The sequence below is a fragment of the Ambystoma mexicanum genome, chromosome 4p (genome assembly GCF_040938575.1).
Source record: "Ambystoma mexicanum isolate Mex_15411 chromosome 4p, UKY_AmexF1_1, whole genome shotgun sequence".
Taxonomy (NCBI): Eukaryota; Metazoa; Chordata; class Amphibia; order Caudata; family Ambystomatidae; genus Ambystoma; species Ambystoma mexicanum.
In genome coordinates this window covers 83,822,647-83,836,939 of record NC_090927.1, presented here as the reverse complement: position 1 = coordinate 83,836,939, position 14,293 = coordinate 83,822,647, and the positions used below count along the sequence as shown (strand labels likewise).

The window sequence follows — 14,293 nt, the reverse complement described above, 5'->3', positions numbered from 1 at the left end:
CACCCCCCAGACCACAGCCCCAGTGGGAGTGCCCACCCTCACAGTGCTCCTCCATGCAGACCAGCCCTGTCCGTCGGTCAATGCGCACACTCCGCTGCCAGAACATGGATACCTCTGGCTCTGGAAGCACACAATGACCATACTGCCACACACAAGTGGCCTATGTTGCACTGATGGGACTATTGTGGGGTTGTTGTGGGGGGAGGGGGAGGGGGGTGAGGGTTTGTGTGGGAGTTGGGGGGGGGAGGGGGGTGAGAGTGTGTGTGGGAGTTGGGGGGAGGGGGGGGGTGTGTGGGAGTTGGGGGGAGGGGGGTGAGGTTGGTGGTTTTGTTGTACACGTTCCTACATATATGTTGAATACACTGGTTGTCTATTCCCAAAAAACAGAGTGGACATTGCTCATTTTGTTTGTGTCTTTTGATGTCGCACATTGCATGGTGTACATGTATCCCCACACCCAGTGCCCAATGTCCTCTCACCCTCACACCCTCAGCTGACTTGTGAGTCAGAAATATTGTCCAATCAATGATTGACGCACTGAACGTCCCTCCTGTGCATCGGCACCGTGCTGCTGTCCTGCCATTCCTTCCTCCTCCCCCTCATCATCATCTGGTGGTAGCAGTTCCACGTCAGGGGGCAGTGGCATGTTCCGAAGGATGCACATGTTGTGTAGCATTACACATGCCATGGTGATCTTGGACACCTTCTCGTGGCTGTAGATGAGTGCCCCACCAGACCGGCTGAGGCAACGAAATCGTGCCTTCAACAGGCCGAAGGTCTGCTCTATCACCACCCGTGTACGGGTATGGGATCTATTGTAGTCCTCCTCGTGCCTGTTCTGTGGGTTGCGGACCGGGGTCGTGAGCCATGGCTTTAGAGGGTAGCCGGCATCACCTGCATGGAAGTGGAAAGGAGGTAATTGTGTGTGCATTCATGGTGGAGAATTGTACTAGTCTTACATGGCCGCAGATGATTACTGGGATGAGTGTGCATCCCCCCCTTTCCTACCCAGGTGGAGTATGCATCCCCCCCTTTCCCACCCAGGTGGGGTATGTACCCCCCCTTCCCACCCAGGTGGGGTATGCATCCCCCCCTTTCCCACCCAGGTGGGGTATGCATCCCCACCCCCCTTTCCCACCCAGGTGGAGTATGCAGGCGACCTACTCACAGCCCCAATGCACTGCCATGGCCCATTCAGGTTACTCACCAAGCAGCCAGGCACGTCGTCCGGCATGTCGCTCCATGTAGCGTGGTAGTGTTGAGTTCCGCAGGACCAAGGAGTCATGAGTTGATCCGGGGTATCGGGCATTGCAATGTGTGATGGCTTTACTGGCATTGCACACCATCTGGACGTTGATGGAGTGGTATTGCTTGCGGTTGCGATAAGGCACCTCCATGGCATGCGGGACCACTAATTCCACGTGGGTGCAGTCGATGGCACCTTTGCAATTTGGCATGCCTGCCAGTGCATGGAAGGCAGCTTTGGTGTCATATATCTCCTGGGGAGTACGGGGTAGGGATATGTATTCCCTTGTGTGGGTGAGGAGGGCATCCAGCACTTGTTTGAGTATCCGTGAAAATATGGGCTGTGAAATGCTGGTAGCTGCCTGTGGCGAGGAAGTGGAGCACAGACACTACCTTCAGTAGAGGGGGGATGGAAGTGCGGATTTCTATGCGGCTCACTGTATCATCATGTATCATGTCCACTCTGCTGGTAATGGTGTCCCAGTCAAGCCGGTACAGGGTGTGGATCTGCTCTGGTGTGAGGTTGAAGGGGGTGGCTCTGATGCGGGGGATTGGGGGCTGCCGGCGTGGTAATGGTGGCTGCACCGGTAGGGCATGCTGGGCCTGTCTCACCCTCCTTCTCCTCCTGTGTATCCTCTGTGGTGGGGGTTGTGGTTGTTGTAGTTGCTGTTGTTGTAGTTGCTGCCTTGCAAGCAGGGCCTCCAGCTCCAGGAATGCTGCTACAATTGGTATCATCTTGGTGTGGGAGGGGGTGTGGTGTGTGGGTGTGCTCCTTTTGTGCTGCGCCAGACTCCATTGCCTCCACCTGTGCTGATTGAGTGCACCTGTTCCTCTTGGAAACACTGCTCAAGGTCCTTAACTCCTTCTCAGCGATGCCGGTATTTACTCCATGGCGGTAAGGTACTTTGTGGTCTTGTGGAGGCCGTTTTTTCCATGTCCGCTTTACTTGGGATCAGCTCCGGTTTACGCCATGCCGCTAATTACGGCATGGCGTGTCGGGCGCGCGCCACTAAACCGCTATTTACGGCATCGTACTTTACGATGCCGTAAATAACGGTCTGGTGGGTCAGAATGGGCCGTAACGGGAAACGATGCCGGTATTCCTTTACCGGCATCATTTTTCCCTTACCACCCAACTCGGAATGAGGCCCATGGACTTGGTTAATCCCACTTCTGGAGCATTTACAGGTGTCAAGGGGCCCCTTGAGAGCCTAGCGCGCCGCCCCAATTCCGTTCTTACTGCTTGCCCCATCATGGATACATCAATATCTATTTCCTCTTGCATATTCTCTGTCCCCTCAATTGTTTTTTGATCAAGTAGGTCATTTACGCTCAGAAAACTTGATTGAGCAGGGATTTGGGTCTCAAATGAGAGACCCGCCGGCACAAAAGAGATATCCTCTTCCCCCAAGAATTGCGCACCCATTTTTGTTTGTATTTGCGAGTGCATATAGGCAAATTCCACTTCCTGTTTAATAGCAGCCATATTTACCTTTGTTTCCTCATCCACTTTCACCCCATCTAAGATCTCCTCTTGGGTAGTAATAGCCCGGAGGGAGTCATGGTTTTCTGATCAATATGTCCTTCACCCAAGGTCATAGCTTCATGATTAACAACCACCTCCATACTAGATTTTGTCTCAATACCGCCACTCTGTGCGGCCTTTGTATCTACGTCCGGGATTGGCCCGGGGGTTTTTATAGCGCATATTTTCCCATTGCGCAACACCGTTGCCATGATGGCCTGTTTAGGGTCTAGCCCCTAAAATCGGAGAGAGGAGGGGACTCACTTACCGACTCTGCACCACCGCCCAGCCGAACAGCCCAACAGCCCACTTGCATGCCACTTCCGGGTGCGCGCGCGGGTGCGCTAGCACCAGTGATTAAATGCTGTGCGCTGGCGGAGGCGGGGATCTGGGCAGTAGAAACAAAAACAATAGAGCATGAAGCAATGAAGCAATAGAGAAAGAGGAAGAGAGTATTTCAAGCGAAATCTCCTATTATCCCTATCCCAATACCAGTCCCAGTCCCAAACCCAATCCCAGTTCCAATTCCAGGCCAGTCCCAGTTCCCAAACAGGACCCAAAGAAAGTCCCACAGCGCATGGCCTGCAATATTTCACCAAGCGGCCGCGTGTTACGCAGCCAAATGTGCTTCCTCTTGCAGACTCACTCACTTCAACTTTAGTCCAAACGAAGCAGCGAAAAGCAATGTGGCTCCAGAGTCTCCCAGCCCAACAGCCCACTTGCGTGCCACTTCTGGGAGCGCGCGTGGGTGCGCTAGCACCAGTGATTAAATGCTGTGCGCTGGCAGAGGCGGGGATCCGGGCAGTAGAAACAAAAAACGGACTTTCAACTTTAGTCCAAACGAAGCAGCGCAAAGCAATGTGGCTCCAGAGTCTCCCAGCCTAACAGCCCACTTGCGTGCCACTTCCGGGTGCGTGCGCGGGTGCGCTAGCACCAGTGATTAAATGCTGTGTGCTGGCGGAGGCGGGGATCCGGGCAGTAGACACAAAAAACGGACTTTCAACTTTAGTCCAAACGAAGCAGCGAAAAGCAATTTGGCTCCAGAGTCTCCCAGCCCAACAGCCCACTTGCGTGCCACTTCCGGGTGTGCGTGCGGGTGCGCTAGCACCAGTGATTAAATGCTGTGCGCTGGCAGAGGCGGGGATCCGGGCAGTAGAAACAAAAAACGGACTTTCAACTTTAGTCCTAACGAAGCAGCGAAAAGCAATGTGGCTCCAGAGTCTCCCAGCCCAACAGCCCACTTGCATGCCACTTCCGGGTCCTCTTTCAATAGTTGCCAACCTTGTCTCTGGTTCATTCAGTTTCCTACTGATGAAGCAAATGGGGTGTTACCTACCTTTCTCATCCAGATGACTAAGGACTGTACCTATACCTGTATTGGAAGCATCTGTTTGCACAATGAAGGGTTGGTGGTAGTCAGGAGCTCTTAGGACTGGAGCTTGACAAAGGGCTCTCTTTGGGCTTTCAAAGGCCTGATTGCACTCCTCATTCCTTAGACCTTTTTTGGGAACTTAGGAGAAGAGATTACATTCAGTGGAGAAGCTATGGTCCCATAGTTCTCAATGAAATTCCTGTAATACCCAGTAAGACTTAAGAAGGCTCTCACCTGGGTTGAGTAGTAGGTGTTTTCCAATTTTGCACAGCTTCTATCTTCGTGAGCAAAGGCCTTATTTCACCACCCTCTACCTCATGACCAATTAGACCACTTTGCTCTGACCAATTTGACATTTACTTGCCTTTATGGTCAGCTGGCCCTGCTCAGGAGCCTGCAAAACATATCCTAAGTGGTCAACATGTTCTTTCCAAGTAGGGCTGAACACTGCAATGTCATCCAAGTATGCCATGCAGAAGTCCTCCATACCATTCAGAACCTGGTTAACCATCCTTTGGAATATTGCAGGTGCATTCTTTAAGCCAAAAGTCATAACCTTAAACTGGTATAAGCCAACTGGGGTGGAGAATGCAGTTTTCTCCTTGGCATGGTCTGTCAGGGCTATTTGCCAATAGCCTGACGTGAGATCAAATGTGCTGAGGAACTCGGCTGAACCAAGTCTATCCACCAGCTCATCTGTCCTTGGCAACGGATGGGCATCAGTCTTGGTGACTACATTTAGAGCTCTATAGTCCACACAGAATCTCAACTCCTTGGTTCCTGCCTTTGATACTAACTCAACTGGGCTAGACCATGGACTAGTAGAGGGTTCTATTACCCCGATATCAAGCATCTTGTTGAACTCTCCTTTGATGTGGGTTCTGACATTTTCTGACATTCTGTAACTCCTGCTTTTGACAGGTAAAAAGTCACCAGTGTTTATGTCATGCTGGCCCCTAGGGGTCAAGCCTGGTGAAAGTGAAAACAAGGGGGCAAATTGATTTAACAAAACTTTGCACACCTCCTGTTGTTCAGAAGTCAGGTTAGACGAGAGATTGACTCCTTCTATTTGCTCATCTAAAGGTTTGCTTCTGAGGAGGTCAGGCAGAGGTTCACTCTCCTCCTCCTCTTGAGCTGAAGCTAGAAGCAAAGCTCCCATTTCTGGTCTCGAGACATAAGCTTTTAGACGGTTGGTGTAAAAGACTTGGGGATCCTCCTTCGGATTGCCTAAGTCCACCAGATAGTTCACCTCTCTAAGTTTTCCCACTATCTTGAAGGGTCCTATCCATTTGTCCTGCAAGGCCCTTTGCATTGTTGGCACCATAACAAGAACTAGCTGGTCTTGAGCAAACTCACCATGTTGGCCTTCTGGTCATGCCAATGCTTAACCAGAGCCTGACCTGCTTTCAAGTTATCACTTGCCTCAGCCATCATGTGTGACATTCTCTTCCAGAGTCCTATCACATAGTCAGTCACTCTGACTGGCTTGGGGGAAGGAGCACTCTCCAACCCCTCCTTGATCAGGGCTAATGGCCTCTGACCATATGGCCATAGAGAGGTTTGAAGGGACTGTAACCCACTCCCTCCTGAGGGACTTCTCTATATGCAAAGAGAAGGCATGGCAGTAGAAGATCCCATTTTGTCTTAAGGGGGTTCTATCATGCTCTTCATGGTTCTGTTAAACCTTCCTACCAATCAGTTTGTCTGAGGGTGGTATGCTGTTGAGAACTTGTAGGTAACTCCACAATTTTTCCACATGGCCTTCATGTAGTGGGACATAAAGTGTGACCCCCTGTCGGATATTACCTCCTTAGGAAACCCAACCCTGGTAAAAATACCAAGGAGGGCCTTAGCCACAGCCTGAGCTGTAACAGTCCTCATAGGAATGGCTTCAGGGTACCTAGTAGCATGGTCTACTACAACAAAGATGAAACTGTTGCCTGAAGAGGTTGGAGGGTCAAGAGGACCGACAATGTCGATTCCCACCCTCTCAAAGGGTACTTCCACCACAGGGAGAGGCACTAAAGGTGCCACGTTCTTGGAACCACTCTTACCAGAAGTTTGGCAGGTGTGGCAACTCTTACAATACTTATCTACCTCATCCCCCATTTTAGGCCAATAAAAGTAGAGAGAGAGCCTTTCCCTGGTCTTCTTGAAACTCAAGTGACCAGCCAAAGGTATCTCATGGGCTAGTTGCAAGAACTGGAGTCTGTTCTCTTGGGGCACCACAAGTCTTTTGTAGTTTCCACGGGTGGACTCAGTCGGTTCTCTATAGAAGAGGCCATCTTCCCAGTGTAACCTATCCTTCCCAGGCTCTTGTCCTTCAAGCTGAGAAGCTGTCTGGTGGTGAAGACCTTCCAGAGTTGGACATTCTCTTTGTCCCCTATTGAAGTCTGCCCTGCTGGGGCCACCTTCTGCCGGTAAAGACTGCAGCTCAGGATGCTCCAAAGGGTCCAGATCACCAATAAGATCCTGGCCTTCTACTAGATCTGAATCCTCAGGCTCTGGTTCAACCACACAAGGTGGTAACTCCCTCTCAGCCTCAGCTGGAGGAGGAATCACACAAGTGATTTTTGAAAACCTAGGAGATCTCCTGGTTGGAATCACTGCAGTGATTCCTTCTGGTTTCTTTTTGGAGGTCTTGGGTTTCCCCTTTGCTTCTGGTTGCTTTGAAATTGCAGTTAGTAGCTCCAGTGGAGCCGGAGTGATTTCTTTTTCTATCATCTCCTCAGAAGAGCCTCTCAAGGTCCTCTCCCTTGCAGGTCTGGTGAGCTCCTGTAATCTCTTACTAGGAGGTCTGGGAGTACATGACACTACTCCAACATCTTTGAGATCATTGCCCACAACACCCTTCCAGGTACTTCAGATTGGATACTAACAGGTATTCTGACAGTCATGTCATTGCACTGGATGACAGCTGGTAACTGGGGAAGCATCTGCCCAGGCCCTCCAGCTATCTTGGTGAGGCATTTGGGTGCCTTAGCAACATCCTTTACCTTGAAAAAAGATTCATCCACCACAGTTATGCTGGACCCAGTGTCTCTAATGGCAGGTGTCTCCTGACCATTCACTAGGACACTGTGCTTATAATACTCTTTAGTATTATTTGGGAAAGAATTATACACATCTAAACTCTGTTGTTCCCACAACCCCAAGGATACTAAAGATACACTAGCTGAGTACTTGGATGGGGTCATCAGCAAGTAGTTGAAAGTTTCCACTGGTCATTGGTACTTCCTCATCTGGAGTGAAGGCTAAGGAGACCGTGTGGATCCCTGAAGGTTTAACCTTACATCTGGGATCCCCTTTCACATGGTCAGTTGAGCCACAAACATAACATTTTCCAGATGTCTTTATGAATGGCGGCTTGCTCTGACCTCCTTCTGGTTTGTGACCAGAAGGTACACTAGCCTGATTTGGTTTCTCTTGTGGCTTACCCTTATAATTTCGTTTGTGGCTCTCTTTGGAATTGGAATTATTTGAATTCTCTTTGTGGTCTTTCTTAGGCTGCTTTCTCTCATCCTTTTTCTGAGTGACCTCTGAATCTTTGTGAGTAGCCCTGTTGGCAACCCACAAGTCAGCAGCCTTAGCTAGCTTCTTAGAATTCAGTTCTTTTGAATCAGCCAAGTGCTGTCTGAGCTCAGGGGGGCAGGCATCATAGATAGACTCCAACATTACAAGATTTCTCATTCCTTCATAAGTGTTCACTCTGTAACCTTAATCCATCCCTCTACGTTTTTCAAACACTCATTCACCCAAGTAGCTCAAGGGGTACTATCATGCTTTTTGAGGGTCCTAAACCTCTTAAGGTACTGGGAAGGGTTCTTCCCAAATCTAGCTATCAAAGCTAGTTTCACACATTCATAATCCGTCCTATCCACCTCTCCCAACTCCATTACCACATCAGATGCAACAGGGGGGAGCCTAGAGATCAACCAGGGTATCAACTGATTCCCCATGATATCCTGGAGCCCATGATTGTATTCAAACATAGCTAACCAATCTAAGACATGCAACTTAGGTTCATACATACCCACGATCTCTTTAGGCATCCGGGGTCTCTTTGGACTGGAAGATCTAGAGGATTCGGGGAGAGAAGCATTTTCCAAAGACAATGGGCCTCATTACACGGTAGGCGGTAAGGGAATACCGTTACCAGTAACGAAATACCGGTAACGGTATTTTCCCAAGCCGATCACGACCCGAACCCGCCGCTATTAGTGGACCCGTAAAGTACGGCGCCACCAATAGCGGCGTGGCCGCTTGCGCGCGACCCCCACACCGTAAACAGTGCCATGGCGCAAATAGCACGCAATCACAACCCATGCGTACACGGCAATACCGGCATCCCAAAGACCCAAAAAGCATGTACCGGCATGGCGCTAATAACAGCATCGAAAACCACACGTTAAGAGTCCTGAGCAGTGTTCCCATCTGCCCATCTGCCCCAGGTGGATACAACCAGCACAGGTGGAGTCAATGGAGACAGCCAGCACTAAAGAGCACACCACACCCCTTCCCACACCCCTTCCCACAGCAAGATGGTCCCAACACCAGCAGCATGACATAGGCCTGCGTACATGACTGCAGTGCAGCACCAACAACAACAGGCAGCACAGAAGAGACGCTTGCGCCTCGTATCACAGTACCCACTCACTGCAACAATTAATACAGCCACTGGCACTAGCTACCACGATTCGCGCCCCACCACACCTCTAGCCTACAATCCCTCTAACGACAGCATACAGGCTCACCACGCTACCTCAGTTGCTACTACCCAACCTAGCCTACCTTGTGCCTTATCAATCAGGAACCACAAATTAGCATCTAGATGCACACATTGGTCTTACCACACTACCAGCCCTGCATCAGGCAACACCTGCAGTTCCAGCCCTCACAAAGCACAACACCTTTTTACTCCTACCTCGAATACTCAACAAGACAACGTTACCACGGTCCCTAAGCTCAAAGGTGCTCTTATAAACGCACGTTCTATCCAAGCTCACGCCCTTGATATTGCTGATCTCATTGTCTCAGACAACCTGGACCTACTTGCAGTCACGGAAACTTGGCTGCACGCAGCCTCTGGACCCTCTCTGACACTCGCTATCCCTGACAACTACACCATAATCAGGTGCGACAGAGATACCAACCAAACTAAGGGCGGCGGCTTAGCCGTCATATTCAAGAATACGCTTAACATCAGAATTGCGGACAGCCTTCAGTTACACTCAGCTGAATCGCTTTCTCTCAAACTATCTATCTCGCCCAATCACACAGCCACTGTTCACCTAATTTACAGGCCTCCTGGACCCACATCTACCTTCGTTGAAGACATCTCCTCTATTCTAGCATCCAGTGCGAAGCCTAGTTCCCAAATCATCATCCTGGGTGACTTCAACCTGGGTTACTTGGACAAGTATGACACCAAAGCCTCAGATCTTGCAAATGTCCTGACTGATTTCGGCTTCACACAACATGTCACAGAGCCCACCCACATCAAAGGTCGTACTCTTGACTGGATTGCCGACATGAACTGTGCCCTTAATGATATTACTGTTTCCCCCTGCGCTTGGTCTGACCACCATCTTATTTCGTTCTCTATTAACACTAGCCCTCCTGAGGACACACAAAACCTCGCACCGCCCACGCGCACACGGAATAAAAAAGACATCACTGTTGAGAAACTCTTACCACTCATCCTCCCATTATTGCACGCAGCTTCAGAGTCCTGCACTGACCCCACAGCATTAGTAGACACTTATAATCGTGTTATGCTAAAAGCCCTTAATACTATCGCCCCTATCAAACTGCGTAAACAAAAACCACGGACCCACTTGAACTCTTGGTTCACTCCGCAACTACGTGACCTACGCAAAGAAAAAAGAAAAGCAGAGGCCTCATGGAAAAGTATCCCCTCCCTGGCCAACAAAAATAATCTTACGCTAGCCACCCTGGCCTATAAAGAAGCCATCCTTGCTGCCAAAAAGGAAGCTTATAATAAAAGAATCACCCAAGCCCGCTCTAACACTAAGGAACTGTTTAAGATACTTAAGGAACTGGAGTCCCCTATCGCTCCTCTCAATAAGTGTACCCCTGACACTGATTGGTGTACAAACATCCAAAATGCTTTACTAGACAAAATCACCACTCTCCAAACTAAAATCAAAGCAAAAAAAAACTACCTCTCAAGTTCAACGAGCACCACCCTGAATTATAAAATACAAGCACTCAAACACAACTTCAAACCATTCAGCTTCTCTCCCCTCTCCATCAAGGAAGTAGAAATCATTATATCTAAACTAAAACCTTCCAATTGCCAAGGTGATGCATGCCCCGCTGTCATCATTAAGGAAGCCGCACCCAAGCTCGCCCCATTTATTACCTCCTTCATAAATGCCTCCTTTGAATCAAGCACCGTACCTGACAACCTTAAGGATGCCTGGGTCATACCATTAATTAAAAAAGCCAATCTTGACCCCAGCAACCCTTCAAACTACAGGCCCATCACCACTGTGCCTTTCCTGCTTAAAATCCTTGACCGCGCAGCCTATCTCCAAATCCAGGAGTATCTCGAACGCAACAATCTACTAGGGCTGAGACAATCTGGTTTCCGTCCCAGGCATGGCACTGAGACAGCTTTACTGGACCTGAAAACCCAAATCGAGGACCTGAAAGACAAGGGCAAATTGGCACTCCTGCTCCTCCTTGATCTCTCAGCTGCCTTCGACCTGGTTGACCACCAAATTCTCTGTCATCATCTCAAAATCGCCGCCCACTTCTCGGAAGCAGCCACTTCTTGGATCAGTTCATTCCTTGCCAACAGAACCATGAGGGTCTTCTCTCCACTAGCAGCGGCTGACCCCTCCCACGTCCCCTGTGGAGTCCCACAAGGATCCTGTGTATCTCCCACCCTTTACAATGTGTTTACTAAACCACTCTTTGATATCCTTGATTATCTGGGTGTCTCCTACACTAATTATGCGGATGACACCCAGATACTCCTCCCTATCACTGGTGATTTTGTAACCGATTCAAAATCTCTTAATACGGTCTACTCCGTCATCCAGGCCTGGATGGCCAATCATGGGCTCTGCCTTAACGACGAAAAAACAGAGTTAATCATCCTGGGCTCCCAAACTAAACTCGCGAAACTTGACGCCAACTACAATTCCTTCACTATTGACGGGATTGACATCAAAGTGGCCAATGTCACCAAAACTCTAGGAATCTACCTTGATTCTACCCTGTCCCTCACACGACAAACCAATGCAGTTGTCTCTGCATCGTCCTACACCTGCAAATTGATTACAGCCTGCAGGCCATTCCTGACTCCAGACAATTGTCTGACCCTCGCGAGAACCCTCATCTTATCCAAAATAGACTATTGCAATGCCCTATACCTTGGGACGAGCCAAAGAAATCTGGACAAACTACAGGTCACACAAAACAACGCCATTAGGGCAGCATTCAACATACCTAGACGGAATCATATAGCCACTATCAGACGCAACATCCAGTGGTCACCTATCTTGCACCGCATATCACTCAAATCACTTGTGCTCACACACAAGGCACAGAACAATGCAGCTCCAGCCTACTTAATATCACGTTTCTCGCATCACACAGCCACCAGACCCTTGAGAGCTGCCCAGGCGCACACTTTGGACATCCCCAGCTTCAAATTACGCTCGGCAGGAGGGTCAAGTTTTCCGGTCCTTGCTGCCAAGCTCTGGAACTCACTCCCCAATGCACTAAGGAACATTCCGCTTTGCCACGTATTCAAAACCAAAGCTAAACTTTGGTTACGGGAACAAGACATCCTGTAAATTTGTAACTGCTCACAGCGCGTACCCTTCTACTGTAACCTTGGGTACTGCTACTTTGTTGTTATTATCTATGTCATTTTCACCCGTTATGTTATACTGTATCATTGTCATTTTCACCGTTCATGTTATACTGTATCACTACCTATGTAACTGTTAACCTCTTCTCCTGGAACCTGTAACTTCTCCTCTGCAACTTGTAACTGCCTACTAAACATGCGCCCGCAAGCCTCCGGGCAAGGTGCGCAATACAAATAAATAAATACAAAAATAAATACGTAGGAGTAGGAGTAGGAGTAGGAGGCCGAGACCTGCGCAGCAAGCACCACCGGGGCACCCAGAAACACCACAAGGGCAGCCAACAAACCCCCGGAATCAAGGCGAAGATGACCATGGTATGTGTAAGGCACAACTAAATGTGCATCTGATGGAATGTGCCCATGGCACCATGCAAACACCAGATGAGCATGATGTGGATGTGGATGAGTATTGTCGAAATGCCCAGCCCGGACATGCAAGAGGCGATGGCATGGCGGGACAGGATCCGCGTCAGCATCGGAATCAGGAATAGCATCAGGAACAAAGGTGGAATATCATGCATGGAGAGACGTGCATTGTTGCCCTTGTGGCCGTCTTGAGGCCCACAAAGGGCCCTCTCCCAAAGAAAATCACACATACACAATGATGGAGACCATGCCTGTTTTTCAACTGCAGAAGAGTGTATTTTGAACATAACGTGTACAGAAAGTGCATAACCCCAACTGTGCAAACACTCTCCCCCCCTCCCCCCACAACACCCCCGAATACACCCTCCCCCCCTCCCCCCACAACACCCCCGAATACACCCTCCCCCCCTCCCCCCACAACACTCCCACGTGAGTTCCAAGGCGTGAACATGTCCTTCCCCAAATGTGGCCGATATTCCTTGTTGGCCCTATTTGTTCGCTCCTTCTTCGGGCGTTTGCGATGGTGTGCGCCTGAGGTTGCGCATAGAGCGGCGTAGGGGGCTTGTCGGCCGCGAACTCCCAGAGGAGGCTGGGCCTGTTTCCTCCTGGGTAGGGAGTGGACATCTGCCCTCAATCGCCTCCGCAATGCGGATCATGGCCTGCCTGAGTTGCCCCATCTCATTGCATATGCGGTTGGTGCATGCCTCCATGGCCTCCCTCGTCTGGCGTGCGAATGCACCAATGTCCTCCCTCAGGTGCCCTGTCTCTGCCACATGTTGACCTACCAGACCAGCCATTTCGGTCTGCCTCTGGTAGATGGCTGATAGGTCAAGTTCCTCGTTGTCTGCCGGTGGAATGGCTGATGCGCCTGGATCAATAGCACTGGCATCAGGCGTAGGTTCCAGGGGGCTCCATGACACATCATGTGTGTGGGCGGGCGATCCGCCTTGGCTGAACGGACCTGGTGAAAACATTGGGGATGCGAGTAAGTGGCGTGTGGGGATGGGGCTCTGACTCAGATCCTCATTCACCGGTGCTTCCTCCGCATCGGAAAGTGGCCCAGTGGCTGCTGCCTCACCCGTAGAGCTGGTGGCAGCAGAGTGCACTCCCTCCATGCTGCCTTCAATTGATGGGAGATACACTCCCGTGGTTACCACAACAGCGGCAGGCATGGCCTCTGGCTGCGTGGCACTGCTGCTCCTGCTGCCTTTGCCCCGGTCAATACTCTTGGGTCCCCTAGAGGATGTTGCGTGGTCCCCGGTGGCATCCCTCCTGGCTTTTTTCATGGGTGTGGGAGTGGGTGCTGACGTGCGTGGCTCCTCATTTTCCGTGTGTGATCCTGCAGGGGTGATAAGAAGGGTAAATCATCATCTATGGGTCTACCTGCATTATGGCAGATGTATACGTCATGCAGTTTGATGCATTTTGGGGTCATCATTGTGGAGGCATGGAATGGGGATGTTGGCTGGCTCGTGCATGATTGGCCCTGTGTTGGTGGGTATGTGATGATGCATGCATGTCTGTTTGTGGCTGGATCCACGGCATTCATATGGACACATGATTGTGGGACCCCTCACCCTTCACTGCGCATTTTTGGGTGCATACACTCACCTCCATCCGATGAAACGGCCACGCCATGCTCCATATCGCCGACCCCCTCTATCGACTCGACTCCTATTGTGGAGGCACATATCTCCTCCCACTCCTTCATCTTCAAGGGGGACTCTGCGCCACCTCCTGTGGCCATTGCCATGTTGCGGTTCACAGATAAAATGTTGCGCACACGCACCCGGAGGTCGTCCCACCTTTTGCGGCATTTCCTGACACTCCGGGTGGTGGTGCCCACCGCACTGACTTTTAGCGCGACTTCGGCCCAGAT

The 14,293-nt window shown here is 50.4% G+C and overlaps 1 protein-coding gene across 1 annotated transcript in view; it reads left to right on the top strand.

The window, feature by feature from the left end:
* The window catches only part of LOC138452541 (uncharacterized), a 418,730-nt gene that overhangs the window by 177,227 nt on the left and 227,210 nt on the right, over nt 1-14,293 (top strand). The window lies entirely within an intron of this gene.